The sequence below is a fragment of the Cnephaeus nilssonii genome (genome assembly GCF_951640355.1).
Source record: "Cnephaeus nilssonii genome assembly, chromosome: 13".
Lineage (NCBI taxonomy): Eukaryota > Metazoa > Chordata > Mammalia > Chiroptera > Vespertilionidae > Cnephaeus > Cnephaeus nilssonii.
In genome coordinates this window covers 63625466-63643759 of record NC_137084.1, presented here as the reverse complement: position 1 = coordinate 63643759, position 18294 = coordinate 63625466, and the positions used below count along the sequence as shown (strand labels likewise).

Genomic DNA, 18294 nt, shown 5'->3' with positions numbered 1-18294 from the left:
TGGGATCTGACTATAAGATAAAGACTCGGCTTGCAGGCTGTGGCACTGTCTCTCCATCCGGGAACATGTCCCACCTAGCCTCAACTGTATTCTCTTGTCTGTCTTCTTTAATCTTTCACCACCCCTCCTCAGGTTCACCCCTGGACATGCTGGACGTGGTTCAGAAGACCTCATAGGCATCAAAATATCAGACATATGTCATAGCAATATAATGACTGATATAGCTCCTAGGACAATGGAAACTAAGGAGAAAATGAACAAATGGTACTACATCAAAATAAAAAGCTTCTGCAGAGCAAAAGAAATCATCAACAAAACAACAAGAAAGCCCACTGCAGGGGAGAACATATTTGCCAATGCTATCTCCGATAAGGGTTTAAACTCCAGCATTTACAGGGAACTCATACAACTTAACAAAAGGAAGATAAAAAAATCCAATAAAAAAATGGGCAAAGGTCCTAAAAAGACACTTTTTGAAAGAGGACATGCAGAAGGCCACGATACATATATGAAAACACTAGAGGCCCAGTGCACGAAATGTGTGTATGGGTAGAGTCCCTAGGCCTGGCCAGTGATCAGGGCCGATCTGTGGGGCAATTGGGGGCACATCTTGCTGGCACCTGCCTTGGCTGGCCTGGCTCCACCCGCTCGCCGAGCCACCCCCTGCCACAGCCGCTGGTTGCCTCCCTCTGCTCAAAGTCACTAATCATTTGAGAGATGCAAATCAAAACATCAATGAGGTACCATCTCACACCTGTCAGAATGGCTATCATCAACAAATGACAAGTGCTGGTGAAGATGCAGAAAAAGGGAAACCCCTCTTGCACTGCTGGTGGGAATGCAGACTGGTGCAGCCACTGTGGGAAACAGTATGGAATTACATCAAAAAATTTACAATGGAACTCCCATTTGACCCAGCAATCCCATTTCTAGGAATATATCCCAAGAAAATAGAAACACCAATCAGAAAGGATATATGCACCCCATGTGTTCATAGCAGACATTAGACAGAGTGATAATAATAGGCTTAGAGAAATTTGTGAGTACAATACAGGCAGTACATCCAAATGGGAAAAAGGAAAAGAAACACAGGGATATGGAGGAATTAAAGGCCAGGGCAAAATAACAGGTCGGGAGTTAGAACGTGCAAGGAATTTTAAAAGTACTTAACATTAGCTTTTTTTTTTTTATCTCAGTTTCAGTTAACATGCTTTTGAGTCCAAATATCAGAACTCTGAAAACAAAGTGGTCTAAAAATAAGCTATGAAGCAGAGCTATGAAATGTGCTACTTTAACAGAGCACCTAAACTCTGTTCTCTCTGACATATATATATACTAGAGGCCCGGTGCACGAAATTTGTGCACGGAGGGGGGGTTGTCCCTCAGCCCAGCCTGTACCCTCGCCAATATGGGACCCCTCAAGGGATGTCCGACTCCCCATTTAGGCCCGATCCCGGTGGTGGGATCGGGCCTAAATGGGGAGTCGGACATCACTCTCACAATCCAGGACTGCTGGCTCCCAACTGCTTGCCTGCCTGCCTTCCTGATTGCCCCTAACCGCTTCTGCCTGCCAGCCTGATCACCCCCTAACCACTCTGCTGCCAGCCTGTTTGCCCCCAACTTCCCTCCTCTGCCGGACTGGTCACCCCTAACTGCCCTCTCCTGCAGGGTTGATCACCTCCAACTTCCCTCCCTTGCAGGCCTGGTCCTTCTCAACTGCCCTCCCTTGCAGGCCGGTGCCTCCCAACTGCCCTCTCCTGCTGGCCATCTTGTGGTGGCCATCTTGTGTCCACATGGGGGCAGGATCTTTGACCACATGGGGGCAGCTATATTGTGTGTTGCAGTGATGATCAATCTGCACATTACTCTTTTATTAGATAGGATAGAGGCCTGGTACAGGGGTGGGGGACAGCTGGTTTGCCCTGAAGGGCGTCCCGGATCAGGTGGGGGTTCCCTTGGGGCGTGGGGCGGCCTGAGCGAGGAGCCTGTGGTAGTTTGCAGGACAGCCATGCCCCCTGGCAACCCAAGCAGAGGCCCTGGTATCTGGAATTTATTTTCCTTCTACAATTGAAACTTTGTAGCCTGGAGCGGAGCCAAGCCTGGGGCTCCCTCCGAGGCTGGCAGCCATTTGTGTTGGGGTTATAATTGAAACTTTGTTGCCTTCAGCAGGTGGGCCCGGCCAGGGTGTGCGGAAAGCTTTGCTTCCCCTATTGCCGGCGGCAACCCTGGCCTGCTCTCTCAAGCTCCATTCTGCCACCATTTGTTTGAATTTGTTTACCTTCTATAATTGAAACTTTGTAGCTTGAGTGGAGGCTTAGGCCTGGCAAGGGCAGGCAGAAAGCTTGGCTTCCTCTGTTACCTAGGAAACCTTGCTCTCTGTGGCTGTAGCCATCTTGGTTTGGGTTAATTTGCATGCTCGCTCTGATTGGATGTTGGGCGTGGCTGGTGGGTGTGGCTGGTGGGTGTGTCGGAGGTATGGTAATTTGCATATTTGTCTATTATTAGGTAGGATATATATACTAGTAGCCCATTTGCAGGAAAAATCCTGCAAGCAGCCTGCACCCGAGCGCCACTGCCACCCGCCCCGCTCCACCCCGCTCCGCCCCACTCCGCTCCGCCCTGCCCCGCCCCGCCCCGCCCAGGCTTTCCCTCTGGCAGCCATCTTGCTTTCCGCTTTTCCTCCGTCTTCCTTCTAAGTTGTCTTCAGTCTTCACTCCTCCCTCCCTCAGCATATGCAAATTAACCGCCATCTTTGTTGGGTAATTTGCATACTCGCCCTGATTGGCTGGTGGGCGTGGCTTTGGATAGTGGGCGTGACTTGGTCGTAGCAAAGGTGCGGTCAATTTGCATATTACTATTTTATTAGGTAGGATATATATATATATATATATATATATATATATATATATATATATATTCATATATGTGTGTAATATCCAGTACCCTTGAAACAAACTCTTTCAACTAAGGTTGCCAATGGCAAATGCCAGTGAATCACGTATGCCCAGCTTAAAGTAGGAGGACTGGTTATCCTCACGGTAGTGTTGAAGGTTTCTGTAAAATGAAGCCAATGGGAGTTTGACATTTTCATAGCCTGACAGCTTTCACAGTTGTCAAATAATTATCTTTTGCTGGAAAGGATAAAAAAAACTGTTTGTGCACGGAGAGACCTGGAGAATATTACGCTGAGCGAAATAAGCCAGTCAGAGAAAGACAAGTAACACATGACCTCACTCATATGTGGAATTAATGAAGAAAATAAACTGATGAACAAAATAGATCCAGAGACATAGAAGCATGGAACAGACTGTTGAACCTCAGAGGGAAGGTGGGGGAGGGTTATGAATGGGAAGAGATCAACCAAAGAACTTGTATGAATATATGCATAGCCCATGGACACAGACAATAGGTGGGTGAAGGCCTGGGGTGATGGAGAGGGCAGGCTAGAAGGGGTCAATGGGGGAAAGAAGGGGACATATGTAATACTTTCAACAATAAAGATTTTTTTAAAGCTGTTTTTTTTAAACTTCATTAAAACATGTTTTTGGAGCCATAGATTTATCTGAGATATAAAGATCTATTATTTAGGTAAGTTAAGGGCTCTGCCTGAAATAATAAGGCTCATATCTCAGCTTATATTTATCATCTGTTGGACAACAACTTTACCTCATTCAGCCTATAAAACAGGGTGCTATTCCAAATGCAAAATGTTATGATTTTATGAGAAATTTTGATCCATCATGTAGGAATTAAATTGAGCTCCAAGTTCATTATTCTATCAAAGATTTATTTTTAACACTTAGAATTCTGTTAAAAAGAAAATATTTAGAAGAGATTTATGAAAAAAATGAATGGGAAGAAAAAGTGTGGGCTCCAGGTTTGTTATCAAAGAAACAAGATTGTCATTGAGGAGCAGTTCTTTCTTTGTCTTTATTCTGCAGTCACCTGTGTTGGCTTCCTCCTACTGCTGGTTTGTGTTGTAGTAAAAAAAAAAAAAAAAAAAAAAAAATTAAACTAACAAGCTGCCTGCAATAACTGGAGGGGATGTTTCCTTTTATTATGCTCTTCAAGAGAAAAAGAGAGAAAGAGCATCCTCTTAAATATGCAACAAAACTAGCAAAAAAATTCTTTCCTTCTACATGGTTGGCCCAACTTAATTCAGGGGACAAAACCTAGACTAATCACATGTCTGGAGAATGCCTTGCATTCCCGGACTTATTAGAATCCCTCCTCTGAATATCGAGGCAAGAGATAACGGAAGAAAAGGAGGCTTTTGGAAGACAGAGGAAGGGAAAATGATTGGGTGATCTACTAAATATGAAAAACTGACTTGTTTGGTTGAGAATGCGAGTAAGTCCCTTTTTAGAACTTGGAGCAGAATATGACATGAGTAGGAGGAGGTATTTTGGCTGTTTGTTTATAGCAGCATTTTCTTTGGAATGTTGTCAACCTGGGTACAAATATTAGCTCTGTCATTTTTCATCTTTGACAACTTAAGAAATCCGCTTTTTATTGCCTTCCCCCCCCCCTCACTTCCCAATAGGCATAACAACAGTATCTACATCTTGGGATTAAACTGTAGTATGTACATAAATTCCCAACATAAAACCATACCTAGCCCATAATAAATGAAAAAAAAAACTATTTGCATTATTATTGTTATTAATGTTGCTGTCCATTTTATATTAATATTACTGGACTGTGTTTTTTAGATAAACCTCTAACAAACAAACGACATACAAGGACATTGTGATAAGGTAGGGAAGGGGAGGAACCAGTGCCTAGGTGCGGAGACAAAGGGGGGTGTTTGAAAAGCACAATCAAGAAGACATTCTACATATTTATTATGAGCAGTAGTATTTGAGATTAGCATGACGGAAACAAGATTTCTTATGAATGAGTGCGGTGAGGAGGTCAGAGAGTCATGAGGACCGAGATGTGCAGGGAAACATCGTTAGCACGTAACTGACATGGAGGATGCACTTTGCAAAGGGCTACATCGGGCACACTACATATTGAATATCGCATTTCCTCTCTACCACTATTTCTTACAATTTTTATTTCGTTTTCTCATCGCTACACGTGTAATTCTTATTTGGCTTTGTGATTGTTTCGCTAGAAAATAAACCGTTGACAAATGGAGACTTGAACCTTGATTAATGAGAATTTCTCCACCACAAATACAGTGCGCTGAAAATACTCACCACGCGAGACTTCCTCAGATCTGAAGAAACTAGCAACTATTTCACAGCCACTGTGGATGTCACACAGCAGCACAAGCAGAGTACGTGCCTAATTTATGTGCTGTAACTGGCTCTTCGCTCAGGGACTGGTCCTGAGGGGCAGGAATTGTGCCACATGAAAGCAACCCGAGAACACAGCCTGGTTAAAAAGCTTCACTTTGCCAGCTAATGTTTTTCAGGCCAACATAACGTTTCCCAGGCACACTTGAAATAACAGAACAGCGACAGTAATACCATTGCAATGATAATTCCTGTGAAAATGAATGACATGCCTAGCGATGGGTCCGAAGGCAAAGTAACATTTACACTGGAATCGTTTTATGAGATGGAGAGAACCTGGAGTGAAAGGACATCAATAATCTCAAAGACAATTACACATTATTTACCCTCGTCATAATCCCGGCATTTCCTTATTTATAGTAATTGCTAATTAGTAATATTCAGCAATTTATAAGGATGGCGAAAAGGTTCAGTTAAACTACACAGAAAACTTCATAGTCTCAGATAGTCTATTTAATTGAACTCTTCTGTAAACAAAACAAAACAAAACAAACAAACAAACAAAAAATCCATAGCTTTACAGCTTATTTAACCAAAAAAGGGATCAGACCGATGTTCACCTCCCACAGCTTTCAGGGAGTCTATATTTTATTATGTTCCAGTGTCCAGGCCATTTTATATATAATGTGCACATGTCTACAGAATGGAGGGGATGTTTCTAAGAAGAGCCACAGCAGAGGAATCATTCCGTTGCTCCCTTTTTAATGGGCAGAGAGAAGATGCAGCGCTGCCATGGAGCCTCGCAGGCTCCCCTGCCAGCCGCGGCCTAAAGCGCCGCACAGTGTGCCGGGGCCTCTGAAGGCAGGTGCCTGTGCCAGGTTCTTCTTACAATAGCAGCGAAGCCTCTGCAAGGCCCCATGATCAAAAATATGGATTTATTCTTGTCACCGGCGTTCTGACTTCTCCTGGCTCCTAATTAAATCCCACTTACATTCTTCTCTGCCATGTACCCTTCTGTTTTACATAAGATAAAGCCGGTGCTGCACCTAATCACCCTCCTAGGCTACGTGGCTAGGGCTCTAATGTAGGAAAGGAGGTGGGGAGTACCCGGCTACTGGAGATGTACACCGTAAGCGGGTTGTTCAGTATAGAAATGAAATTACTTAAAGCCTGAAAACCTGCAACAAGTTTTTGTTCATGGTATGATTTTAACTCTGCTCATTACATTTTAACTCTAGGTGTACTGATTTATGCAGTTCTTTAAAGTAGAATATGCATACGTGCCTTAACTTTGTCTTCTTCCACTGAGCCACAGACATACCTAAAATTTAAGGGGATATTATTATTTTTTTTATTTAGTTACTAAAGGCCCAGTGCATGAATTCGTGCACAGGTGGGGGTCCCTTGGCCTGGCTGGTGATGGGGGCTGATTGAGGTGGGGGGAGAGCTGGCTGGCGGGGAGGAGGGACTGCGGGAGATTGGCCAGCCATGGGAGGTTGGCTGTAGGAGTGCACCGACCACCAAGGGGCAGCTCCTGCATTGAGCGTCTGCCCCTGGTGGTCAGTGCATGCCATAGCAACCAGTCAACCGGTCGTTCAGTCACTTAGGCTTTTATATATCTAGATTTTTTAAAGACTATTTTCTATCAACTTTATCTTAACAGTTTGTGGAAGAACAGTTTAAGACCCACTCAGTGGGGCCCGGCCAGCGTGGCTCAGTGATTGAGCATTGACCTATGAACCAGGAGGTCACGGTTCCATTCCTGTTTGGGGCACTTGCCAGGGCTGCAGGCTCCATCCCCAGTGGGGGGTGTGCAGGAGGCAGCCATGATCAATGATTCTCTCTCATTGATGTTTCTCTCTCTCTCCCTCTCCCTTCCTCTCTGAAATCAGTCTTTAAAAAATCCTACTCAGTGGTTGTCCCTCCCCATTTGGTGGCCTGAGCAGTGGATCTGCAGACCAGCCTTGGGTGGCAGCTGAGCGTCGGGTCTTCAGTAGGGAACTGCTGAATAGGCACCCAGGGCACCTGCGCCTCAGACCAGTCTGCGACCTCAGGCTGAGCAGCAGTGGACTCAGGAGCTGGAGCCTTCCATTCACCCTGAGATTCCTCTAGGTCACAGCCTTTTCAGCGGTGGCTGCTCTTTCTTTTCAGTCTCTTCAGGGTCTCTGCGGACGTAGAGATCGGGTGTGACCTCCCTTGGGTGATCGTGGGAGATGGTGCCAGGCATGCGCAGTGCTTCCAGGGCCAGCATCCACCACATGAGACCCACTGAGTGAGCCCCCTGTTGCGAGGGCTACACAGATCTGGGGCAGGCCAGTTAACATAAGACGCCTCTGTGGGAGGTGGTGGTCAGCCCTGGGGCCAGTAACCACAGAAGTCTCTGCTCTGGGAAGGCTGCCTGGATCTGGTTAGAGAAGCTCGCAGGAGTGATGGGGTTGGCAATAGGAGCGGCTCCAGTGGCAGCAGCAAATTCCAGCACAGCTCGCTGGCTGGTATGCCTGCATATGACTCTGACATCAGTGGAATTTTCAGGGACAGCAATGGCAGAGCGGCCAGCAGAAGCTTCTCCTGGATTCTCTCTGAAGAGAGAATCCAGGAGAGGCGATGCAGGTGCCATCGCTTTTTCTTTTGTAGGTGGAGGGTTCCATCTGGAAGTCAAGGTTGGTGCCACCTAAGTGGGTTCCTGCTGCAAGGGATTGGAGGACATCCTCCTCCTCCATTTGCAGGACATCAAGGGCTCTGAAAATTGTGAATGTTCCCCTTTAAGTTACGTGGGAACCGAGAAAAATACCATATGGGTCCTTCTCTGGGGAGTGTGGAAAGGCTAAGAAGATAAAATTTTACTTAAAAACAATGAATAAGTGACTACATAGTAGGAAAGCATCATGGTGAAATATAGAGTCTGCGTCAAGATGTTTATCCTGGTTCTGCCATTCATTATTTGTATAACCTGTGCTATGTATGCAATATTTCTAAGCTTTTAGAATGGATGGATTCCTGTCACAGATTCTTTCACTTTTTCCTGTATTCATGCATTCAATATTAACGGCTGCTGCATTTGAGTCCCAAGTTCATGATGTCTTACTCCAAGGGTAAGGCAAACATTTGTTTAGGATATTGCAGCTTAAAAAGGATAGCACCTACAAACTTTGTGGCTAAATATTCTATGGTTTAGTTTCCTTTCCATAAGTAAAGTTAATATTATTTCTTAGAAGTTAAATTGATAATTTACATACTTAACACTTTAAAAAGTAACTTGTTAAATCTAAAGTTCTATACACATGAAGAGTGTTATTTTTCTAGGATATGACTTAAACAATGACATCGTTATTGATAAATAAAATACATTCTGATATAAAATTTCAATAAGGGAAATGCCAAGGAAGCTGTAGAAAACACTTTTACATAGAATTAATTTTATTCTTCTCAAGTTCTTAAAATGATATCCTCTGCTTTTTAAATGCATATATATCTGACATTCTGCCAGGCTTCTTCTTGCAATTCCTTTGAAGTCAGATTATGTATTTCTTATTTGAAATCCTTATGCTTCTGTTAAGATGAAGTAGTTACCTTTGAGAGTAAAAATATATTTATGAAGAGGACAGACACAGTGCTAGACGTTTTACTGCTGCAAAAGCTCTTTCCTCCTCCGCATAGAGAAGGCTACTGAAACTGTCACACAGACTCACAATGTGCAACTATGAATTTTATGATAGACAGAGACAGAAATGTCAATAACATCATCCATTTCAAATGCAGTGATCCTGTGTTAGATAAGGGGGCAGCAGGAACTATGACATGAACACATGGCTCATTAACTAGGAATTCCAGTCTGGCCTATCACTGGTCCATGAACAGGTAAAAATATATCTTCTCCCCTCAGTCATCTTTATACATTTCCTATAACAATAAAAAATGCAAAACAACATAGAAAAGAAAGGCATTATGAAGTACACACCGATGGCATCCAACTAAGGATATACACAAATTCTACGAACAAATAATGAAATTTGTTACTTGGACAATATAACAGCTGCCATCTGGCAACTCAAATCTAACTAATACTTAGCATTGTTCCACATTACACTAAAAGCCAACATATTTTTTTTTAAATAAGCTAAGAGTCATGACACTGAGGATGAAATACACAATTGACTTTTTTTCATTCTAATCAGAGATGTAAAAATATATTTCTGTTTTTATTTGTTCTGTTTTTGTTAGAGGCACCTCTCATGGGCACCGGAGAAGTGTTACTGGACAGCCGCCTGAGTCAGTGGGAGTGGGCTGTCCCCAACCTCCATCCTTGTCTTCTCATATAAATGAATTTATACGAGAGACCTTGGCTGCATTGTGAAAAGCCAATTTATTAAAGCATGTACCTTTATTGAAAAAGCAAAGCAAGCAAATCTGTCTTATTTCATCCAGCTTGGAGCACACGTTTTTTGTGTTGTTGGTTTTTTGTTTGTTTGTTTTTTTCTGGCTAATCTGGAAAAGTGAATGTCTATAGGTTTCAAAGATTCTTTCTTGCTTGGTACAGACTAAGTCTCAAGGTTTCCTTATGTGCTATTCCCAGAATCCTGGCAACTTTATCTTGCCAACCCCCGAGACTGCTGGCTCCTTTGCTTAGGGAGTAAACCTGCCCTTTTTTCCTTTCCCCTGTCCCCCTCTCTTTCTGCACTCTCTCCTTAGGGAGGTTTTTAATTATTTGCTCTCCGAGTGTCCTTGGCTGGGGAAGGTAGTGGTTTGTTATTTGCAGGCCAGCTGCAAATTACTCACACTGTTCAACCTTGTCCTAATTTTCCTGTCTCAGTTTCCCCTATTCCTCTTGCCCTGGAATCCTGTAACACTTTTATTTGATATTAAGTGATGCTGGGCTTAAGGAAGTCTTCCTCTATTGTATGCCCTCTCGTGAAATCTCAGTACAAAATAGGATTGGAACTATGACTATAGTGCTTTTTCTCTGTGGAATTAGAAAGACAGCCATTCCTTAACAGCCACCTTTCACTGGCTTTTGCCTCAGAGCATATCCCCAAATTTTCATCTTCTGCCTATAGCTCACCTGACTACCTAAATTTGCCCAAGAAAGCAACAGAGATGAGATAGCAATTATCATTCTGAATAATCTATTTCTTCCCCAAAGTTGGAAGGGTCACAATACCTGATATCAAACTATATTACAAGGTCATTGTAATTAAAACAGGCTGAAATTGGCATGAGAGCAGGCATAGAGTGGAACAGAACAGAGAGCTCAGAAATGGAAAACGCCACTATGCTCAACTAATATTTGACAAAGGAGGTGATAGCATACAATGGAGTAAAGACACTCTCTTCAATAAATGGTGTTGGGAAAATTGGACAGATACATGCAAATAAAAAAGGAAACTAGACCACCAACCCACACCATACACAAGAATAAGTTCAAAATGGATAAAATAATTGAATGTAATTCACAAAACCATAAAAATGCTAGAAGAAACCATAGGCAGTAAAATATCAGACATATTTTAGAGAAATATTTTTGGCAATATGTCTCCTAGGGCAAGGCAAACAAAGGAGAAGGTAAACAAATGGGAGTACATCAAACTTAAGTGCTTCTTCACAGCAAAAGAAACCATCAATAAAGTGAAAAAGGAGCCCACTGTATGGGAGAACATAATGGCCAATGATACATCTGATAAGGGGTTATTCTCTAAAATATATAAAAAACATATACTACTCAACACCAAGAAGACAATAAAATGAAAAATGGGTGCTCTGGTTAGTGTGGCTAAGTTGGTTGGAGCATCCTCTGGTATACCAGAAAGTGGCTGGTTCAATTTCATTTTTCTATGTAAGTCCCTGGTACACACATCCTAGTATCGACTAATTTCTGAAATGCACAATGCACTGCAAATAGTTGGCGCAGAATAATGAGCAAATGAAAACCAGTTTCTAAACTACAATGTAGGAAGAAGCCCCTCCCTACATGATAGTTTAGACCTAAAAGATGCACTTTGTGAAACATATACACATATGTTCAGCTCATTATTAGAGAGAAGACGAATTGATACTCAAACATTAAATTTAGTTTTATGAATGATATTTATTTCTAAGATTGTTGTGATGTAAAGATACAAGAAGCAGGCTTGATGAACAAATGAATTAATGTGAAAAAAAATATATATTTTTGCATGTGTACATGCTCTTGGCTCTAAGAGTCTCCACTAAAAGGAAGTAATGAATTAGATATGGAACTGAATATATTTGAGAGTGATCTTTGAACAATTGTATTTAACACATATGCATGCAGTCCCTGAAAGTCAGGTCTATGTTTAATCAGAAATATAGGTGGTTAAATAATCTATCCTATATAATAAAGAGGTAATATGCAAATTGACCATCACTCCAACACACAGGATGGCTTTTCCCAGGTGGTCAAAGATGGCTGCCCCCATGGGGACACAAGATGGCCGCCACAAAATGGCCGGCAGGGGAGGGCAGTTGTGGGTGACCAGGCCTGCAGGGGAGGGCAGTTGTGGGTGACCAGGACTGCAGGGGAGGACAGTTGGGGCAATGAGGCTGCAGGGGAGGGCAGTTGGGGGCAAACAGGCTGGCAGGGGAGGGCAGTTAGGGGCAATTCGGGCTGGCAGAGGAGCAGTTAGGCATCAATCAGGCTGGCAGGGGAGTGGTTAGGGGGTGATCAGGCTGGCAGGCAGAAGTGGTTGGGAGCAATCAGGCAGGCAGGCAGGCAAGTGGTTGGGACCCAGCAGTCCTGGATTGTGAGAGGGATGTCCGACTGCCCATTTAGGCCCGATCCCGGTGGGTGGGCCTAAACAGGAAGTCGGACATCCCTTGAAGGGTCCCAGATTGGAGAGGATGCAGGCTGATCTGAGGGACACATACAAACACCCTTGTGCATGAATTTCGTGCACCAGGCCTCAAGTATATATATATAAAAAGCCAGCGACTGGAATGCCGTAACGACTGAAACGACAGGTCGCTATGATGCCCACTGCGGCCAGCAAACCGGCCTGATCAGGGATGGGGCCAGTGGCCAACCTCCCATGGCCCCTTGCCCAGCTGGCACCATCCCTGTTCAGCCTGCCAACCCCCCTGCAATCCCTCCTCTCACCTGGCCCCAGATCAGCCCACCCCACTCTGATCAGGGGCAGGGTGGGCTGGCCAATTGCCCACGGCCCCTCGCCCTTGCCGGCTGGGCCCTGATTGGGTCCCAATCTGGGTGGGCCAGCTGGCCAACCTGCCATCTCTTCCTCCCAACAGGCCTGGCCCTGATCCGCCCTGATTGGGGCAGAGCCGGCTAGATGCCAACCGTGCACAAATTCATGCACTGGGCCTCTAGTAGAAAATAAGCGAAGAAAAATATAACAAGGAAGCATTTAATTTAAAAAAATAAAAGAATCTTCTGAATTTTGTGAGATATAGGTTGTTTCCATATTCATTATGTCATGATTGCATTAAAGTTATTTTATTGCTAGAATGAATAAGTATAATTCAAATAGTAAAAGAAGACTGGCTTGTGCTATATTGTTTAAAGCATCATCAAGTTGTCAGTTGCACTAAAACTGATCAATTCTACCTGCCAAAAGTTGTTTTATTGTGAAGTATAAAGCTGAAAAATGAAAGTTTTATTTATATATGGCAAAATAATTTTTAAAGAGTATGGGAATAAAAACAACATAGTACGTTTTTTTCTTTAGAGAAGACATGTAGTTAGTAATTGCCATATTGTGCTGCTCATAGTTACTTCTTAAGCTCTGCTATGGATACGTTGATTTTTATATTATTGATGTTATTTTCCAATACATGTATTCATTCATGTTTTGTGTCTATATAATACAGCCATAACAAGAATTTTAAATTATTTTGTGGATTTATGTATTTATTTTCAAATTAACTGTGCATTTTCAGAAATGACAGTTATATTTATCACTTGGAATTAAAGTATTACAGCAGTGACATAGTAATTTTGGAAAGTTTTATACTAACATCCCCAAAATAAATAAATAAATTGCTGATACAAAATTTAGTTTTAGGATTCAATTTTTAGAATTAACTGTCAATTACAGGCATGAGGGATGTCTCTATGTATATCAGTTATATTATAAAGCTAGTTTTTGAGCAAACTTCCAGAAAAACACTTCAATATAAAGAGTTTAATCCCAGATACTTTTAAAAAATATATATTTTTATTGGTTTCAGAGAGGAAGAGAGAGAGATAGAAACATCAATGATGAGAGAGAATCAGCTGCCTTGATCAATTTTTACTTTCAGAAAGTAAAACATATATAGCATGTGCCCTACTTGGGAATTGAACCTTGACCTCCTGACTCATAGGTCTATGCACAACCACCAGGCAGGCTAACCCAGAGACTTTTTATTTTATTTTTTTAAATATATTTTATTGATTTTTTACAGAGAAGAAGGGAGAGGGATAGAGAGCTAGAAACATCAATAAGAGAGAAACATCTATCAGCTGCCTCCTGCACACTCCCTACTGGGTATGTGCCCGCAACCAAGGTACATACCCTTGACCGGAATTGAAACTGAAACCCTTGAGTCCACAGGCCGATGCTCTATCCACTGAGCCAAACTGGTCAGGACTAACCCAGAGACTTTTTAAAGTCAATTTTTATTAACAATAAACACAAAAGAAAATAAATTTAATAAAGTTTAGGTGATACTGAATTGCTCCTGCTAAGTAATATGTGATCATGAGAAACCATTATTTCCCCTCTGGGATATGATCTTGTCATTTGTAAAGTAACTAAGAGAGAGTAAGGTTCCTTTTAAATCAATACTTCAATAATTTGTGTTATTTTTGCAGTCTCTGAATGAGTGGTGATATGGTCCATGTGATGCGAAGAAATAATGCATACACTCTGTATCCTTTCTCCTCCTAATACTTTTAAGGAGGATTTAAGTATTATTCTTTTAAAATAATACTAGAAGCCCAGTGCACGGATTCGTGCACCAGTGGGGGCCCTTGCACTGGTGAACGATCAGGGCCGGGGAGGAACTATGGGAGGGCTCCAGGGCATGTGTGGCCCATCTCTCCCAATCCTGATTGGCCAGATCCCAGCAGCAAGCTAACCTACTGGTCAGAGTGCCTTCCCCCTGATGGTCAGTGTGTCATAGTTACTGGTCAAATGGTTGAATGGTCAAATGGTCGCTTAGGCTTTTATATATATAGATAGATTTTGGGGTGGAAGGTGGGAGTAGGAGCTTGTTTTTATTTGTCTAGGAAGAAGCAGTGATCATTTGTGGATTCAGCATAGGTATCCCAATAAGATTCTGAAGTAGGAGAACATTGGGAAAATCCCTGAATTTCGATTTCCAGGTTTTGTAGCAGATAGAATTACAGGACTAAAACACACACACACACACACACACACACACACACACACACACACACACACGCAACATAGCAAATGGGAAAATACATAAGTGAATTTTGAATTCATTTCTAGTCCAATGTTTTCCTATCATCCCAATAAAAATCAAGATAAAATGTGTTAACATCTGAGAATATGAAAAATGTTAATATATTTATGCCCAGGAGAAAATAATTAAAGTGAAAAGATATATACCAAAATAGTATGATAGAATTAAACAAAATTTAGCCTAAAACAACATTGAAAAGAACAATTAATTTTTTGACCAGCATAAAATATAGGATATAAATATTAAAGAAGAATGAACTAGAGCTTGTCTCAATTACTAAAAAATTTTAGGAAAATACATGCTTATATGGAAATCTCTTAAAAGTCTATATTCTAAAACATGAACACAATCAGTTGTTTATATAACAGAGAAGCTGATCAGACATGGAAGGTATACACATGGGGACAGTTACCCTTGGGAGAAAATAATAATGTACAAGTTGGGGAACCACATCTGCTCAGCTCCCTGCTGACTATTCCTGTGTCACCCCAGAGAGAACAAGGAGCCCAGCAGTACAGATGTGGCTTGAGTGAAATTAGCAAAGTGGTTTCTTTGGAATAACAAGAATTTATAGCTTTGGAATCTTATATTTGAAATTAAAATGTTTTCCTGAAAGGTGACAGAAAAAAAAAAACACTCTAGCAATATTTTACCAAGAATCATTGCCTAAGTATCTTACCTCAGTTCAGATGAGTCCTAGTCCAATGGCTAGGACTCATCGTTTTGCAAATGGAATTTGAGAGGAATGTGATAAGGCTTCAGGTGTACAATTCTATAGCATATCATCAGTATATTGTATTGTGTGTTCACCACTCCAAGTCAAGTCTCATTCCATCACCATTTATCTCCCTTATACCCTCTTCTACCTCCCACGAACCCCATTTTTCCTCTGGTAATCACCATGTTGTTATCTGTGTCTATGATTGTTGTTGTTGTTGTTGTTTTTTGCTTAATCCCTTCAACTTTTTCACTTAGCCCCCCGGTCCGCCTCCTCTCTGACAGCTGTCAGTTTATTCTCTATGAGTCTGTTTCTATTGTATCTGTTAATTTATTTTGTTAATTAGATTCCACATATGAGTGAAATCATATGGTAATTGTCTTTCTCTAACTGGCTTTTATTTCACTTAGCATAATGCTATCTATCTTCTTAGGGTTGCTCAAATTATTTGATCACTGGTCTGGAAGGAAAATACTAGACCATATGCTGTCTAAAGGACCTCTCATATCTGTGAATTGACATATTCTCATCCAAAGCAATGCACTCAACCACCTAATAAGTGGTAAGAAGACTGATTTATGGTTTCTGTCTAGTGGTCATTTCTTACATAATCCCCCATTACTTTAAATGTGCAATGTTGACACATAAGTGTTGGAGATAAAATGATGTAACAAACATATATAGTCTGTCAAGTTCAGTCAATTTGTGATAGCCATATTTAGTCAAGGGATATGAAACAGAAAAGTAAACATTTTTATTTTAACTAAAGGTCTTTACCTGCTATGATCTACTGACTACTCAGCACAAATCCTAAGACAAACACAGGTTTCAATTTCAGCTATATCCTATGGTATTTGTATAATCTTAAGCAAGTTAGTCAAGATTTTTAAAGCTGTAATTGCAATTACAAATTGGATAATTACAGTTCACATGTGGTTATTTATGTGGGTTATAAAGGCAATATATACACAGTGCCTGACACATACTAAGCCTTCAATAAGTGGTAGCTATGCTCATTTAAAGTTCTTCTACTCTTGTAAACTAAGCTTATCTTCAGACTAATACCAGAGAAAACCCAACCATAAAGCCTATCTCATGCCGGTGTCTACTTGTCTCTTTCTTCATCACATTTAATTTATTCTCTCTTAAGTTTCTCCCTATGTAATAACAACAAACAAGAACAACAGTACTATCTAGTCTGAGTTTTATCACTGAAGATAAATGAAGAAAACCTAGAGAAACAAATGTAAGAAAATATTATATTTTTTTAATACCTAGTAACAAAGCCTCTCTTGGTATTATAATGACTCAGTGCTCATTTTGGTTATCAGTAGATATGCTGGAATTATTTTATCATTTTTACTAAAAATTAACAAATAAATCTATTTATAACACATTGCTTAAATTGATATGCTGGCTCCCAGAATGATATGAAATGAAAAGCTAGGACTGTTTCTTAAAATTTTTGAGATTCAGTTTTATTCTTTAAAGGGTTCCTAATAAGAGCTACCTGGAAAGTTATGTTGAGATTTAATAAGTATAGTATATAGAAAAAGTCAAGCATAGTGGTAGACACATGAACAGTTTTATACTATTCCACTTTATTGGGAAATAATTATGTACAATAAAATGCACACCTGATAAATTTGCAGTCTTTGGGCAAATACTAGTATGTACTCCTGTGTAACCACCACAATACTAAAGACATAGAACATTTCCACTATCCAAAAAATATTTATTGTGCTCCTATTTAATAACAATAACCCACAAATCCTGTCAACAGGTATACATTAATCAGTTTCTGTCACTATGAATTCATTTTACATTTTCTCGAATACATATATTTATAGTATTTTAGCTATGGCATCATATATTAAAAAAAAGAATTCTGGATATCTGGGTTATTTCAGAGTAATACTTTAAAATTAGTCTAAAAATAAACAAATATAATATGTTCACTTCTAATTGTTGAGTGATATGCCTTTATAATAGTACTAGAGGCTGGCCCAGTGCATAAAGTTCGTGTGGGGGGTGTCAATCAGCCCACCCTGCACCCTCTCCAATCTGGGACCCCTCTAGGGATGTCTGACTGCCCATTTAGGCCCGATCCCAGTGGGGCCTAAACGGGCAGTCAGACATCCTTCTCACAATCCAGGAAAGCTGGCTCCCAACCACTTGCCTATCTGCCTGTCTGATTGCCCCTAACTGCTTCTGCCTGCCAGCCTGATCACCCACTAACCACTCCCCTGCCAGCCTGATCGATGCCTAACTGCTCCCCTGCTGGCCCAATTGCCCCTAACTGCCCTCCCCTGATGGCCTGGTCACCCCTAACTGCCCTCCCCTGCTGGCCCGGTCACCCCTAACTTCCCTCCCTTGCCAGCTTGGTTGCCCCTAATTGCCCTCCCCTGTCGGCCCAATTGCCACTAACTGCCCTCCCCTGCTGGCCTGGTCACCCCTAACTTCCCTCCCCTGCCGGCCTGGTCGCCCCTAATTGTCCTCCCCTGCAGGCCTGGTCACCCCCAACTGCCCTCCCCTGCAGGCCTGGTCACCCCTAACTGCCCTCCCCTGCAGGCCTGATTGCTCCCAACTGCCCTCCCCTGCAGGCCTGATCCCTCCAAACTGCCCTCCCCTGCTGGCATGATCACCCACAACTGCCGTCCTCTACTGGCCATCTTGTGGTGGCCATCTTGTGTCCACAATGGGGCATCCATCTTTGACCACATGGGGGCAGCCATCTTGTATGTTGGAGTGATGGTCAATTTGCATATTACCTCTTTATTATATAGGATACTATATCATATTAATCCATTTATATACTTTATATATGAGTAAACATTTAGTGTTTCCAGATTGGGGCATGCATATATATATATATATATATATATATATATA

The 18294-nt window shown here is 41.7% G+C and overlaps 1 pseudogene across 1 annotated transcript in view; it reads right to left on the bottom strand.

Moving 5' to 3' along the window:
• Nucleotides 1-7148: 7148 nt before the first annotated feature.
• LOC307110177 (small ribosomal subunit protein uS2-like) overlaps nt 7149-18294 on the bottom strand; it is a 51868-nt pseudogene continuing 40722 nt past the window's right edge. The window contains exon 2 of the transcript in view: nt 7149-8003. The product of the transcript in view is annotated as a small ribosomal subunit protein uS2-like (transcript). The remainder of the gene's footprint in view (nt 8004-18294) is intronic.